The sequence below is a fragment of the Tenrec ecaudatus genome, chromosome 10 (assembly GCF_050624435.1).
Source record: "Tenrec ecaudatus isolate mTenEca1 chromosome 10, mTenEca1.hap1, whole genome shotgun sequence".
Classification (NCBI taxonomy): domain Eukaryota; kingdom Metazoa; phylum Chordata; class Mammalia; order Afrosoricida; family Tenrecidae; genus Tenrec; species Tenrec ecaudatus.
In genome coordinates, this window is record NC_134539.1 from 155,275,387 (window position 1) to 155,291,526 (window position 16,140).

At 55.2% G+C, this 16,140-nt stretch overlaps 1 protein-coding gene across 2 annotated transcripts in view; it reads left to right on the forward strand.

Annotated features, from left to right (window-relative positions):
* The first annotated feature begins 12,114 nt into the window (after positions 1 to 12,114).
* Positions 12,115 to 16,140, forward strand: part of TNRC6C (trinucleotide repeat containing adaptor 6C) — a 90,802-nt gene continuing 86,776 nt past the window's right edge. For both annotated transcript variants that reach the window (XM_075562276.1, XM_075562277.1), the window contains exon 1: positions 12,115 to 12,189. The gene's annotated coding sequence lies outside the window, so the exon portion shown is untranslated. The remainder of the gene's footprint in view (positions 12,190 to 16,140) is intronic.

Below are 16,140 nucleotides of genomic sequence, written 5' to 3' on the forward strand. Positions count from 1 at the left end.
GTGACAGAGTGAAGCTGCCCGCTCCTGCTTCCCCCCCGCGCCCCCCGCCCCTCCAGCAAGCGTTCTTAAGCTGTAACCATCCTGAGAGGGGATGCTAAGGCTTTGTCCTGCAGAGCTGCTCAGTGCTGGGATCCCAGCCTTTCCCTCACTTAGCAGCTGGGCTCTTAAGTCCCGCAGCACCAAGACTCCCCAGGAGACCGCCAAAGCTGCATCCAAAGAAGGCCCAGAGAGGGCGGGACGGTTGTATGGGGTCTGGTGTTTAAATAAAGCGTTTATTTTGAATGAACTAAACACAAGCCGCTGTAACTATAAATATGCTCTTTGCAAATGCCTTCCGAAGCACTGCAGAACTCCCACTGGGGCACAAGACACCGTGCTTTTAAAAATTAGCTGAGGATCAGGCTTAAGAAAGCCATCCCGGGGACTCTGGGTTCCCGACACCCCTGCGAGCTGTGGGCAGCTGAGAGTTTGGAATCGAGTCCTCAGTATTTCCAGCTTCATCCCACACTGGACGATCTCTGGCGACCATCCCTCAGTGTCCTTTCCCCAGGTCTCTCCAGGGAGCTGGTCCCACGTGGTCCCTCCTGGATAGCTTTCCTTAATGGTTGGGGGTGGGGTGGAGTGGGTGGCGGGTGATGCCTCCTTGTTAAGCCGCAGATGGATGATGAATGGCATTCCCACAGGACAAGGTCCTCGCTTGATTCTCACCTTCATTATTTAATATCTCTCTGAATAAGCATCTAATGGATCGGGCTAGTGGTGAACTCCCCTGAGTGGGTCTTTTCAGATCCCTCAAAGTCACGACAAGTCCCCTCACCTTGGGGAAGGGGCCACAGAGAGGCCAGAGGAGAGTCAGCCTGGCCCTGGCCTCAGGGCGAGAGGCTCAAAGAGGGTTGTGTAGCACTAAGGTGGACTTCCAAAACCTGAGCCCACTGCCATCGAGTTGCTACCCCCTTGTGATAGGTAGGTTTGTTGTGCCAACCTGGCCAATAGGAACATGTGGGCAGAGATTAACAAGGTCCCAGTTTGATTGGAGGGCAAAGAGATAAATGGCTCTGCCCCTTCCCCCCACCCCACCCCCATCTCTCTAGCTCTCTGGTGATTGGACCAGCGTGCTACTGCTTTCGCTAGTTCTCTGCCTTAACCTGTGTGCTATACTACCTGTGGGATAAGCCAACCGGTGGATCATTTTGCTAGAGCCTAAGGCTTCTTTGAGACCTGCTTAGCCATGCTGCTGGTGCATACATCGCTTGAGGCTGGTCGAGCCTGTCACCGTGCACTGCTTGAGTTCAATATCCCATCTGGGCCTGCTTCACTAAGTTCCTGAGCTAACCCACCTGCTTCACTAAGGTCCGAGCTGACTGTTGCTGACCCACCAGGCTGCTTGCTGTCTGTGGGAAGATGCTGCCTGCCTTGCCCAAGGGAGGACTCTGCCATCTGCTTCCTTGACCTTGGACCCAGCAGCCTATGGGAGTCAAAGGACTTCCAGTGTATTAACTGTTCCACAAAAGTAAGTTGAACTGAGCCCTCTGTCCTGCTGCATGGGCTAATTAGCTGTGATATTCCTTCTCGCTGTATAAGTCTGTCGACCTATCTATGATCCTAAATGGCCTGTTTTTGTTTCCTTAGAGAACCTGCCTAACACAGCACTCATGGCAAGCCTCCGGGACAGAGCAGAACTGCTCCCTGGGGTCTCTGAAGCCATGACTCTTTACAGAAGCGGACATCTTCACCAGAGCAGCTGGGGGATCCAAACTGCCAACCTTTCTGTGCACAATGCAGTCAGCCAGAAGGGCCAGCATTGGGCCATGTGGTCTGTGAGCCACACAGAGACAGACTTCATGCTTGGTTTAAGGTTCTCCCATCAGCCCTTGGAAAACTTTCATAATTCAGGGGAAACAGGTCCCCTCATTCCGCTTCATTTTGCACTGGACCCAGTGGGTTTATAGCCAGTCCTACAAAAAGGGGGTCACAGGGAGCCAGGGAAACCCAATGAAGATCACAGAAGGGACTCCAGAGAGAGTGTGTCCCCAAAAACCTTCTGCAGAAGTCCCCACACCTATAGCCTGTGAATGTGGCCTTGTTTGGAAATGGGGTCATAGATGGTGTAATCAGAAGCCCTGATGATGAGAAGCTGGCGAAGTGTTTGGCTGTCAGTGAAGAAACGTTAGCCATTCAACCCATCCTGCTCCCCACCAGCCACTCTGGAGGCTAACCATGAAGCAGTCTGCCTCTGTAGAGATGACAGCCCTGGGGCAGTTCCACCCTGTCCTGTACAGTTGTCGCTATGAGTCAAAATGGCCTCAACAGCAATGGGTGTCTGGATAGAATGTTACCAGTTGCGTGAGTATGAGGTCATGCTGGTGCGAGATGGGACCTCATGCCCTCTGAGCAGATCACCAGGTCATTTCTCCAGGAAGAAGCCCTAGTGATGCATGGGGTTACTAACCTCAAGGTCGGCAGTTTGAAACTATCGGTTGCTCCATGGGCGAAAGACAAGGCTTCCTACTCCCATAAAGTACTCAGTCTTGGGAACCCACAGGGGCAGTTCTACCCTGTCCTGTGGGGTCACTGTTGTGAGTCAGAATCACCCCCATGGCAGAGAGCTCAAGGTTTGGGGGAGTATTTTTCAGTTTTTCTTCCTTAGAACCACCGGATGGCCTCCAGCCGCTGACCTTGTGGTTCACAGGAACTGAAAGTGTCACAACTGCACCAGCATGGTTTTTTCTAGAGAGGCTAAAACCCACTGCCCTCAAGTCGAGTCCCCTTCTTAGCAACCTTACCTCACACCACAGAGTAGAACTGCCCCTGTGGGTTTCTGAGGCTGGAAAACTTTGGGAAGCAGACAGACAGCCTCATCATTTTCCCGCAGAGCACCTGGTGGTTTCAAACTGTTGACCTTACACAGCAGCCTGTGTATAATCTCTTACGCCACAAGGGGCTCCTGTCCATGCAGGCCAAAACCTAACGCATGCCCTCAAGTCAATTCTACCTCGTGGCGACCCTATAGGACAGGGTAAAACTGCCTCTCTGGGTTTCCAAGACAATAACTCTTCACAGAAGTAGAAACCTTAAAAAAAATTTTTTTAATAAGTCTTTTTTTTTTCCCCTGAAGAGCTGCTAGTGGTTTCAAACTGCCAACCTCTAGGTTAGCAGCCTAACATATAACCACTACACCACCAGGGCTCTCCTTGCAGGCAGACCTCCATTCGAATAACAAATGGCTGTTGCACTTTTTCCACGGCAAACCCACTGCCACCAAGTCGATTCCAGCGCTTAGCAGCCCCGCAGAGAAGAGGAGAACTGGCTTCCGTGGATTTCGGAGGCTGGAATCTCTTTATAGGAGCAGATAGCCAGCTCTTTCTCCCTCAGCTTTTTCAGATCGCTGACCTTTGGATGGGCCGCCTGGCATGAAGCCACTGTGCCATCGGGACTCCTGTGGTAGAGAAGACTCTTCACTGAAACCCGATGACATTTTTCAGGCTGAGAGTTCAGGACATGGCTTGGTGCTCCCCATAACTGCCCCCAGCCACCTCCAGCACTCGCAAATGGACTGTGACCTGTGGGTGGCCAGGGCCCGATGCTGGAGTCAGGTGTGTGACCTGTACCAAGGTCCTGAGGTTTAAAGGGCAACATTTTCCGGAGAGGTGGTTGCCGAAACCCCAGGCCCAGGTTTCCTTTGTGCGTGGAAACGCCTTTGGTCTAGAACTGAGTTGTCGTCTGGGGACACACACAGGGTCACATTGCTTTTGCTGCCAATTAGGGACCGTGTCTAACGCCAACACACAAAGTCCTAGCCATGCACGACAGCCAGACCAGGCACGACCTTAGGTCTATGACACAGGTCTTCGGGCAGAGGGCTGAGGTGGCGGGGGTGCTGGGGGAGGTGATTTTCTCCTGCTCAGCCAAGAGCTGGGGGAGCCAGGGGCCTAGAGCTGGTCCCGTGGCTGTCCCAGCATGGTGTTGAGTTTTCCACAAGCGACCTTTCGTGCGGAAGCAGCCCCTGGCCCTGAGCCATGCGGCCCCTCCTCACTGCACCACTTGGGGAAGGTCAACTGCGTCTGCAAATGGCATCCCAGATCCACAGGACAATGCTGGCAACTCTGGCGACCCAGGCCTCAAGGGTCCACAAGCCCCTGGGTCCACAAACCCCTGGATGGAGCTCTGCTGTGGGGCAGCAGGGAAGACCCCACCCCCAAAAGACCAAGACAACTACTTTGGTCAACTTCTGTCAAGAACCCAGCACTTGGATCTCACCTGCTTTAAAAATGGAGATTCCCAGAAGTCCGGTTCCTGCCAGGCTCACTGAGCGAAAGACTTACTTCTCCGAGGTCCCCATCGATTGTCTGATGGGCGGAGCAAGGTAAGGAGAGAGGCCTTTCCTACAAGTGTCTGGAGGTGACAACACAGCGCTGGCCCTACATGGTCAGCATCACCATGCGTAAAGCCTCCCAAGTCCAATCGGAGACCAGGCTTGGATCCCAAGTCCCTTCTTGCCTAGTAAAGAATTCACACCCGACTTGGAGGAAACACCGCAGGGCCACTAAGGGAGGATGGCGGGGGTGGCCTGCTTACTTCCCACAAGTCACTGGGGGAGCCCGTTGCTAGAAAAGGACATCCGTTTGGTCTCAACGCCCACTGCCACTGAGTGAATTCTGACTCTAGCCACCCCACCAGCCAGGGAAGAACCGCCCCTGAGGGTTTCCGCGGCTGTCACTCTTCTCAGGAGCTGCTTCTTTCTCCCGAGGAGCAGCAGGTGGTTTCCAACCGCCGACCTCGAAGCTAGCACAGCACTGAACCCACAACGCCACCAGAAGCAAATGGACACCCTGGCGATTCCAGAGGACTCAAATTCACCAAGGATGGTGAGGGCGGCCCAGGACCGAGCAACACTCGTCCCAGGTCGGAGCCGACTCAATAGCCAGGAACGGCAAGGCGTTCAGTAAGAAAGTTGTGGCAAATTCGTTGCTGAAACCCTACGGCTGCCCTTGTTAACCGCTGTCGAGTCGGCTCCCGGGACCACAGAGCAAAGCACTGGCAGGCCCATGCCCTGGGTGTGCTTCACGGTTGTCGGTTGCTGCTGCTCAGATGGTTTTTATCATCTGCAATGTGGAATGCTATCATGTGAAAAAGGTCCTTCCTTCTAGACTAAACATGTTCCTATGCCCCCCACGCCCCGAGAGTAATCCAAACCAACGGGGAGAGCATGAACTTGTCTGTTTCTCTGGCTGTGGTTCTGTTTTGTTTTCACTGTGCTCAGAAACGGGCCGAGAAGGCCATCACACGCCCGTCTCCGTCTCCGCGCAGGTTTTCTCTGAGGTTGAGGCAGGGAGGGATTTGTCCTCGTCCTGTCTTTGTCTTCAACATGTCCCCACACGGAGGCTGTGCTATCGGAGGGATGGAAGAATAAAACAAACACCAACAGGCGAGCGTGAGCAGCTGCTATGCTGAGAGCCCGGGAGGGGAGCGTCAGTCTCTGACAATTGGCAAGGAGCAGGACCGCAGCCCGGCCTGTGTGAGATGGGCAGGCGGGACCTCTTGGCAGATGCCAGCTCACACCAGATGTGCCAAATCAGCTGGCTGTGACACCGAGGCATGTCACGGGGTTTGGGTTGATCACCTACGCATACACAGACACACGTCAGAATCTACACATCCTGATGTGTGGGTTTAACACGGTCAGTACCCCCGGGAGGAGCAGGTTTCCAAGGTAACCAGCAGAGTCTCCTTGCAGAGAGGAGGATCCTTCTAGTGGACACGGGAATCCCAAGTCTGTCCGTTTCCCAGGGACACCTACCCTTCACCCTGGTGGACAGGGGAGCCGATTGCAGTGGAAACTCCCCAGAAGGCATGCTTTCCGGAATAAAGGCAGCTTTCCATTGATGGCATGTAGGGTCAGAATAAGTCGCCTCCCCTGAGCTTCTCCCCAGTGGTCTGAGAGCTGGGAGGTTGGTGACAGAAGGAGGGGGGTTGTGACAGCTAAGGTTCTATGCCATCTTGACTGGGCCAGCATTCTCAGGGGTTTGGTAGTGAAGACAAGGGAAATCCCCCAGGATGAGAATATGTTGGGCTGGGATTTTTAGCGATTCAGAATCAGTGACGTCCATATAGGTGTAAGAAAGATATTTACATGCAGAAAATGCCCCAGACATCTGCAGATCAGGCAAACCCCAATCTGGTTCAGGTCCCTGGGTCAGATGCTAAGCTAGAAGCCTTTCCCAACTCATGCAGCTGTGGGCCAATGACCCAGGAAGCAAGAGGATGAAGCAGGAGGTGGGAAGGCCGCAGACCAGTGGAGGCAGAGTCCAGTGGATCTAAGGTCGGCATGGTACGCCTGCCGTGTGCTGCTCCTAAGATCAGCAGAGTGCCTAGCAGCTCACCAACTGCTCCCGTGGTCAGCAGGTGACATGGCCGGCTGCTGGCCCGAGTTCCAGGTGCAAGATTCAGGCCAGCAGGAAGGATAGAGAGTTCTCCACAGTGTCCTTTTTATGGGTATCAAGTAAACCACACCCCTAAGGACTGAGATGTCGCACTCGACCCATGATCTTCGACCAGATACAGCCACGTGTCCAGTGTCCAGGGTCAGAATCACTGCCTTGGCTTAATCTCAGGTGGAATCTACTTACGTTCCCTAAAATAGCTTCCTGTCCTTTGCATAGCGAGAACTGAGAACTGGGGTGCATTATACACCCCACAGACAACTCCTCCTCTGTGCTCCTGTCAGCTCCTTGATGGAGCTGTGCCTCACATCCACAGGGAGAGGCCAGCCAGGAAGACCTGCCCTAAAAGGTCATTCACTCACAGGACAAAGACCAAGCCCCTGTGACACGCCTCCGCACAGGGGGTGCGACAGAGAGCCCACAGGAGGTGCTTCTGTTCTTGGGGGAGTTGGTTGGAGATTTAATAGTGGCCCAGTGAAACGAGCGGGGCTGTCAGCACCAGGCAGGCATCTGGGATAATGAGATGAGGCCATGCCTGGGTTTAAAGTGGGTTGTGACTCCCTTGGATTGACTTTCATAACAGACAGGAAGTGGGGGTGAGGAAATGAGGTGTTTGATTGAGTGTCATTAAAGATGAACTAGCCTGGCTCAGATGGTCCTGTTCTGGCCCCTTCTGGCACCTTGATTCCGCCCGTTAACTGGGCTTCTCCTCTGAAGTCACTTTGCCTCCTCCAGTTTCCTGCTCCCTAATGAGTGGCCAGGCCAGTTGCAGTCGAGTTGACTCGGGTGCACTGCAGCCTGGGATGGGTCCTAGCAGAATGGTGCTCCACCTGGTCCCTAACGCTGCATCTGTTCAGATGCAGACCGCCAGACCTTTCTTCCAAAGCACCTCTGGGTTGACCTGGACCCCAGCCTTTCAGTGCGCTGGTGAGCGCACTGATGGTCCCCAGGCACAGGAGCTCCAATTACTAACTGGGGATCCTGAAATGTCCCCAAGGCACTCATATAGCCATGGCCACCACACTCCTCACCTCCACATTGCCAACATCTGTCTTTTCTTCCAGCGGCGAACATTCATGAAACACCTCGGTATGCCTCACCCGGTGGTGCGGAGGTCAAGAGCGTGGCTGCTAAGTGAAAGGTAAGACGTTTGAGCCCCAAACACTGCTCGGGAGAAAGATGTGACTGTCAGCTTCCGTGAAGATTCTCAGTCTTAGGAACGGGATGGGGGAAGTTCTACTAGGATAGGAGGCAGGATGGACTGGGTGGCAGGCAGCAGGGGTGGTTTTCCGGGTGTGCTAGGTGCTGGGCTAGATGAGCGGGGCAAAGAGGGAGCACCACCAGTGCTGCTGTGAAGTGTGCAGGGTCATGGGAGGGCTGGGCAGGAGCCAAGGCTCGTGTGTAAATGTCCAGGAGGCAGTGGACAGACTGAATGGATGGAGCTGTGGACGGGTGGACTACATTGATGCTCTCTAGCAACCTCCCCTCTAGCAGAGCCTTGCTCAGGCCACCCAGGCCTGAAACCTTCGCTGGCTTCCAACAGAACATTCAAGTACATCCCAAGTGCCCAACCTGGGGGAAACCCACATCCTGGTCCCATTCAGCTTCTTTCGTTTTGTTTCCTTCTGTCCCTCTAGGAACCACGGATCTACTGTTTCAGTTACAGCTTAAGGAGTCCTAGTGGTGCTTGGGTAAGGCGTTGGACTGCTAACGGTATGGTCAGCAGTTCAAACCCACCGGCTGCTCTTTGGGAGAAAGATTGATAGTCTCTGAACCCCTATGGATAGTTCTGCCCTGCCCTATCAGGGCTGTTCTAAGTGGTTCTGGTTAACTTTTGTTTTGCCTGTGTAGAAAATTCATTCCAACAGTCCTGTTGAGATCTTGCCCACCTCAGGGAGGGGCAGGGCTAGGGTGGTGGGAAGTAGGGTGGTGTCTTTTTAAAGACCCTCAAACTCACTGCTTTCGAGTGGATTTCAAATCAAAAAGCAACCCTGTAGGACAGAGGAGAACTGCCCCACTGGGTTTCCAAGACTGAATCTGTACGGAGGGAAAGAGCCTGGTCGTACTCCCCCTGGGAGCGGCTGGTGCCTTCAACTGCCGACCTTATTGTCAGCAGAGCCACCCGTAAACCCCGTGCTCCACCAGAGGCCCAATTCTCATCAATGAGGTTAAAATAGAAAACGGGCATTGTGCAGGGCTGTGAAGGCAGCAGCGAACACAGCTGGCAGGTGGGGGAGGAGGGTGGTGTCTCCACAGGGTGAGGGAGGAGTGGAGACCAGACAGGACCATTTTTGTTTGTTTTAAGGCTGATAATAGGTGGTTGCCTTTTCCAAGTACCTGGGCGTGGGCTGCTTGTTTTTCCAGAGTTGTTTTGAATGCGTGCAATGTAGCAAGATAAAGACACAAGCCAGAGGGAAAAGAGCCACTTCCGGTGCATGGGGTGCTGAGTGAGAGAGACGCAAGGCCTGGAGAAGCCAGAAGGAGGTCTCCTGTCGCCCTTCCCTGTGAGCCTCGTCACCAAGCCCAGTAGGTGCTGGTCCCGTGTCAATCACTGGCCTGGATTTCTCAGCCTTTGAGTCCTGCCCCCCAAGTCAGCCATCAGCAGTCCCGTGGAGCACACAGGGTTCTCCCCTGGCAAACCTGGGATGGCCATGAATCTGCATGGATCAGACGGCAGTGGGTTTTGATTGGGTCACTCTGAGTCCCAGCTGACTGGATGGCACTTGGCTTGGTTTTCTGGCTAGCCAGGTGCACTCCTGCCATGCTTAACTTCTCCACGGCAGGGATTTTCCACTCAGCGTGTAATGGTCTCCAAGTCATGTTGCCAGCGTGCTCCTTAAAGGCAAGGAGGGCAAGCCTTTAGACAGGTAGTCAGGAGACATCTGTCCCTGGAGAAGGACATCATGCTTGGTAGAGTAGAGGGGCAGTAATGAAGAGGAAGGGCCTCAAAGGAGATGGACGGACACAATGGTGGCGGCACTGGACTCAGGCATAGGCGCAGCTGTGAGAGTGGCACAGGACTGGGGCAGTCGTTCTGTGTTGTGCACGGGATCCTGATGGGTCTGAGCCAACCCAATGGCACCTAGCAACAAGAAGTAGTTTTGCTGGTTCTCCCCATCTTTATAGACGATTGGCTAACACCTTCGTTATTTGGTGGTGGTGATAGGCTTAATAATTAGATACTCCACTCCCCCCCCCAAAAAAAACCTGCCATCGATCCAATTCCAACTCACAGTGACCCTACTGGGCAGGGCAGGAGTGCCCTTGTGGGTTTCTTAGATGGTAAATCGTCCACAGAGCAGCTGGTGGCTTTGAAAGACTAGCCCTGTGGTTAGCTGTTCAATGCACACCCCGTTGAGCCACTAGGGCTCCTTCAATAAGGGGATGAGAGACCCCCAAATAGGAACGCCTGGGGTCCTCACTCCTATTTTATCAAAGCCATCGAGCCACTAACAGATGTCTGCAGCCTTCCCACTCAAGATCACCGTCTCTGCCTTCATATAACTGGGTGGCCCTAACTTCATATGCCCTTGGCGCCCGCCACAGGCAAACTCCCTCAACCCCCGAGTCTAGCTTTCGGTTTGGAAGAGCAGATCTAGACAACTGCCTCTTTCAGGCATTTCTCCTTGAAGGCGGTTATTTTGCCTGGTTGAAGTTGAGGGAGGGGGAGAAGGGGATGAGGAACTGGAGAGAAGAGAGGTGAACGCCATGCATTCAATGTTAAAGAAAAATACTGACTAATGTCGGTTTTGTTCCTTCCCCCTCTGCCCGCAGGTGATGGTCTGTCTATTGCCATTCTGGGTTGGTCCAGATACCCAGGGTGCGCTTCGATTGTGCAACCTGCTTCGTGGATCCGACTTCGATTAAAGATGTTAATTTCCACGCTTTCCAGGAGCACTTGATGGTGCCTCTAGCTTGTCGAAATACAAACGATGCCCTTCTTCACAGCCAAGAATTAAATGAATGTTGAGTCGCAATAAATAAAACGTTCAATAGCCCGCCGAGGGGCACAGGCCCGGAGCTCTGGTTTGTGGCGCCTGGCTCTGGGTTTCTCAGAAGAGACGGAGGGGAGGGGTAAGACATTACCCCAGCAGACATCTGAGGCTGATGGTGTGAGTGACTGCGGGAGGACGGGCGAGAAGGCGTGCACCAGCTCAGGGGACCCTGAAGGGGAAGAACTGGGGCGATTCCATAGACATTTCAAAGCGTGACACTTGCGGTAACAAATTTGCATTGTGAACAATGTAGCGTGTTATTATCCTCCCTTCAAGACCAGGACGCGTAGACTGGGAATGACCTCACTCCACACCAACCACGGAGGCCCGTGCGGTTGCGGGGTGAGTTGGTGGGTGGGGGGGCAAGCCGAGCCTGCTGTGCGACCTCCTTGGAAAATGGAGGTGGCCCTGGGCTCCCGTGGCTAGAAGCGAGATGTAAACAGGGGCTTTCCAAATTAAAATGGTGCACCTGACCTTATTATGGTTAGTGGACAATGCATACGGGAGGGGCTGAGACGTGGGAACCCGCTACAAGGATCCCGAGCCCCAGGAGGGGCTGATGGGATGGGCCAGGTGGGGGCAGGGCGGTTTGCGCTCCGGGGAGATGGACGTCCCGGGGGTAGGGGGGACGCTGTTTTGCAGCAGCACGGCTTGTTTGGCTCGCAGCAGGGCGCCCCTCGGGAGCGGCTGCGCGCGCGGCGGGGAGCATGTTCCCGGGACCGGCTGGCGTGTACGTGTCTGTGCACAGCGGGGAGGGCGCGGGCGAGTGCGCGGCTGCAGTGAGCGTACGCGCTGCCGGGCGGGGTGGGGAGATCCGCGCAGGATCCCGGCTGGGCGAGCCCAGGGGGCTGGACGTGCAGGCCTGAGCCCGTGGCCCTTCTAGCCGTGACGCGAAGCCGCGGCAGCCGGGGGAGGGAAAGGACACGGAGAGCGACGTGGAGAGGTACACTGCGCAGGTCCCCACAAAGCCCCCGCAGGAGCGCGAAAACTGTGAGCGCGCCCATGGAAGCGCACGGCGCGTTACCCGTTTGGTCTGGGGAATCGCAGCGCGAACGGGTATTAAGGAGGAAAGAGGAGGCGTGGCCTGTACGGGAGCGACCAATGGGCCGGAGAGAGGCGCTCGGGGGCGGAGCTCAGGGGTCGCACACAGATTGGCTCGTTCGCCCTTCGGTATGCAGATATACTGGAGTCACGTGTCGGGGACCTGGACGACTTCCTGTTCGCGGCCCGTGCGGGGCGGGGCGGGGCCGGGCGCGAGCGCCGCGTCTGGCTGGCGCGGGGGGAGGGGGGCTTCTTGTCAGTTAGAGCAACAAAATGGCCGCGGTGGCCGCTCCGCACCTCAGCGCGCCGGCCCCGGGAGCTGCAGCCGTCGCCGCCAGCTCTGCCGCGCCGCAGCCCTGAGCGCCGCGCCGCAGCCCACCGCCGCCACCTGGGTCGTCCCCACGCCGGCCGAGCTCCCTCAGAAGCCGCCGCGGGCCTCGAGCCACTGGCGGAGGAGCGGAGCCGGCCCCGCGCCCCTCAGGCGCCGCTGCCGCCACCGTCGCCGGGACTCGCCATCCGTCGCCCGCCGCGAGGAGAGGGCGCCGCGGCGTCTCCGGCCGGACCTGGACCCGCTGGGCCGCGCCGCCGCCCGCCCGCCCGCGGCGCCCGGGCCGAGCGCGCCCCCGCCGCCCGCCCGCCCGCACCTCCCCCGGCCGCCCGCCGTCCGGCCCGCGCCGCCGCAGCCCCGCGGAGCCGCCGGGGCCCGAGCCCAGGTGAGCGCCGCCGCCGGCTCCGCGCCTTTGTTCGGCCGGCCCAACCGCAGGCCCGCGCGGCTCTGCGGGCTGGGCAGCCAGGGGCGCGGGCGCAGCCGCCCGCCGCCGGCCGGCTCCTAGCCCGGGGAGATGCGCGCAGGCCCCGGGAGGATGCTCCGCGCTCGCGGCCGCGCTCGGCGGCCCTGGCGTGGTCCTCGCCCCGAGGCGGCGCTCCTGGGCCCCCGGGAGATGCTCCGCCGCCCGGGCCGTGGTCCTCGCTCGGGAGAGATGCCCCTCGGCTCGGGGAGTCCCTGCGCCTCGGCTCCGGGGAAGTGGGGCGTTTGGGGTTCGGTTGCTGCTGTTGGCCGGTCCGGTTGGGGCAGAGATCGAGGGTTTATCGAGTGCACCCTCAGCTGCAACGCGATTGGAATCCACGGTTCGGGTTGAAAGGCATCTTTTTTTTCCCCACCTTCATTTTGTTTTCTTTTCGGACACCAATGCAGTTGGTGAGATTGGGTCCCAGCCGCGCCGTCCTTTGCGTTTCGATGACAAGCTTGAACCCTAAGGGCTTTGAGGTTTCGGACCTGCACCTGGTTTGGTTTGGTTTGTTTGGGGGGGGGCGGTGGCCAAGGCCCCCAGGTCCTCCCGCGAGCCTGTTATACGGCGACCGTGGCTAGCGGAGCCCCACTGCCGAGACGTGGAGCTGGCGGCCGCTGCCCGGTCATCTGATAAGGCCACCCCAGTGCCGCCTCTGCGCCCCGCAGTGCCCCGTTCGCACCTCTACCTTGCCAGCGAGATTTTATTAGCAACTGAGTCGGAGCCGTGGAAGTGGCCAGGGGTGCGTGTCGGGGACTTCCCCCGCGCGGGACCTGGCGAGGTAGGGGAGCTTCGAGGGTCTGCCTAGACCCCTGCTGGGGGCCCGGCGCCCCCCATCCGCCCGCCCCGTGCATTTCTGGCCGTGACTCCCCACGAAATTCGATACACTGGCTCCAACCTTCGCCTCCATTGAACCTCCATTTGAGTGGTCTGCGCCGTTAATTTCTAGGCACGACCGAACTGCAGATGCTGAACGCAAAATGGTGCTGGGAGAATGGCCAACTTAGGGCGTCAGGAGCCTGGGGCTGGTCTTCATTGTGCTGCGCAGGTGTACCGGCCCCTGCATCTGGTGTCCGCTCCAGCGACCCTTGGCCCGTTCTATGTCACCAGTGTGGGGATCAGCGCCGTGTAGAAGCTTGTACATACCCTCGAGTGTAATTTGACTCCTCACACGGCTGCTTTAAAGCAAGTTATTTTTTGCATTTAGAACCCGAGTAACCACGGGGCTCAGTTGAGGTGTTGCAAATCTAGCTTGAGTGGCTTTGGAGACCTCGGTGGCTGGTGGCTTAGTGGCACTGCAGACCTCCCTCGGTGGCCAGTGAAGGAATACATGAGAACCCTCACCCCAGGCCAGGGGAACTGAGCTGGCTGAGGACACCCAGGAGAAAGTCGGTCTTTGGGGGAGTCTGTTCACCTTTCTGTGTGTACCTTTAGGAGGCTTTGTTAGGGGAAAGGATGCAAATAGGGGGTTTAAGTGACTGTTACCTGAATTAATGGTATTGTTCTGAGTTACAGGAGGTAATAAAGGTCAGAGCAGTTTTACTTTGTTGATCTAGAAGTTTCTAATGCTTGTGTTGTCATTAGTAGAGAGGTTCTTAGACTGTTTTTCTTTCTCCTTTTGGGCCACAGGAAATTGACAGGCCAGAAAATGGTAGCTGTAGGTTACTGGCTAAGTTAAATCATACTTACAGTGACTCCAGAATGATTTCTTACAGCCAGCGGTTCCTCAAGCTAGTGCAGGATTATGGTCCCCAGGTGTGTGTCAGCCCAGGGTGGGGGAGGGAGGGGTTTAACTCTTAGTCAAACCTCCACCCTCCACTGATTGCTAGGTTGTGATGTGAAGGAGCTGGCACTGAGATGTGGTCTTGAGGCTGCGTCCAGACCGTTCCTCATTGGGTGTCAACATTTCGGGTGTCCATCTCAGTGCTGATTTTCTCCTCCCGACAATGTTCCTGCTTGTTCTTTCTTAAGTGGTATATTATTTAACACCTTTACAAAGACGAGTAACAGTTTATACTTAGCTGGCTCAGGAATTTGGGGATAGTGCCATTGAAGCACCCCGCATGAAGAATAAGTTTCGTTTGATACTGGGTGATTGGTGGGGAGGGGAATCTCGTGGAGGCTGGATGAAGCGTTACGGCATTCTTCCCTTCCCCACCCCTTCCCCTGTTAAACGGCCAGCTCTGGGGAGATACAAGTGTGCTTTTCCCATTCTGTCATCTGGCGCACTTCCAGGTCCAAGCTAGCGGAGGGCGGCAGGGGTGGAGGAGGGCAGGCAGCCTTTTTCCTCAGGAGGATGAGGCTTGCCCCTGGAAAGAAAGGGCAGCGATGAAATCCCTGCAGCACTGACAGAGAATGGGCAGGGTTCCATACAATTGGCATTTATTTCCTCCCCCCCCCCAAGTAAATTGACTCTGGTTGGACATAAGAAAGTGATGCTAATTTTACAATTAAAACAGGATCCCTAGTGGAAGCGGAGTCCTGTGTCCATCATTGGGTATGAGTGCCTAGACCAGGGCTCCTCAAACTTTTTGAACAGGGCACCAGTTCACTGTCCCTCAGACCTGTGGGAGGGCCGGACTATAGTTTATAGAAAAACTATGAACAAATTCCTATGCACACTGCATGTATCTTATTTTGAAGTAAAAAACAAAATGGGACAAAAGCACCGGCAGCCTGGATAAATATCCTCGGCGGGTCACATGTGGCCCACAGGCTGTAGTTGGAGGACCCCTGTCCCTAGACCCTTTGGGGCGTCATGTAGCTTTCCTAACAGTGTCACACTTTCCAGTCTCAAGCCCCTTAAGAAACTATGGATGGGCCTCTGGGGCCTACCCCAGTGGACTGAGAATCACACTTAGGTTGTATGCTCCTGTTTACTGTTCCATGGGGTGTATTGTATAAAGGGAGCACGAGAGATGATTTTTTTCTAAGCAAGAAAATAGATTGGCTGTAAAGTGGAAGGCCGTTCCACATATCAAAGTAGCAGATAAGACGATTAAGATTGGAGGAGGGAGCAAGCAAAGACTACTGTACCAGAGCATCAGAAGCCTGGGGAGAAAACAGGAATCGGGAGCCTTGGACCTAGGAGAACTGGGGGCGGAGGTGATGATAAGGAACAACCCTGGAACCTTTTCTTTGAACTTGCTTTGGCTGCTTGTGATTTCAAGAATGGATTATTACCTTTCATCCCAGCTCTGGGTCAGAATGAACACTGGCAGCGAGTGTTTGGAAGTTTAGCCAACTGTTTCTGTGAGCTACAGGGAACCCCTTTGGCAGAGTACTGGGAATGCTGGATGGCAGCTGGCATCCTAGTAGATATTAGTGACTTAAGACCCTTAGCAGGTTATGACATGTATGACAAGATAGTCAAGACCAGTGGTTCTCAACCTTCCTAATGCCACAACCCTTTAATACAGTTCCTCATATGGTGACCCCCCCCAACCATAAAATTATTTTCATTGCTACTTCATCACTGTAATTTTGCTACTGTTATGAATCATCATGTAAATATCTGATATGCATGATGTATTTTCATTGTTACAAATTGGACATCATGAAAGCATAGTGATGAATCACAAAACAATATGTAATTATATTGTGAAATATTTATTTCTAATGACAAATAAATGAAATTTTGTCTTGAAGCATGATGTAGGCATGGGTAATAGTCTTCATGCCGGGAACTCGTCTGTGGGCATATCTGCATGTGGGTGGGCCCACCTAGAGACAGAGGAGCAATGTCTCGGTTCCTAAGGCCATCAGAAATATGTGTTTTCTGGTGGTCTGAGGCGACCCCTGTGAAAGGGTCGTTTGACACCCTCCGCAAAGGGGTCATGACTCACAGGTTTGAGACCCGCTGGTCTAGCTAGACCT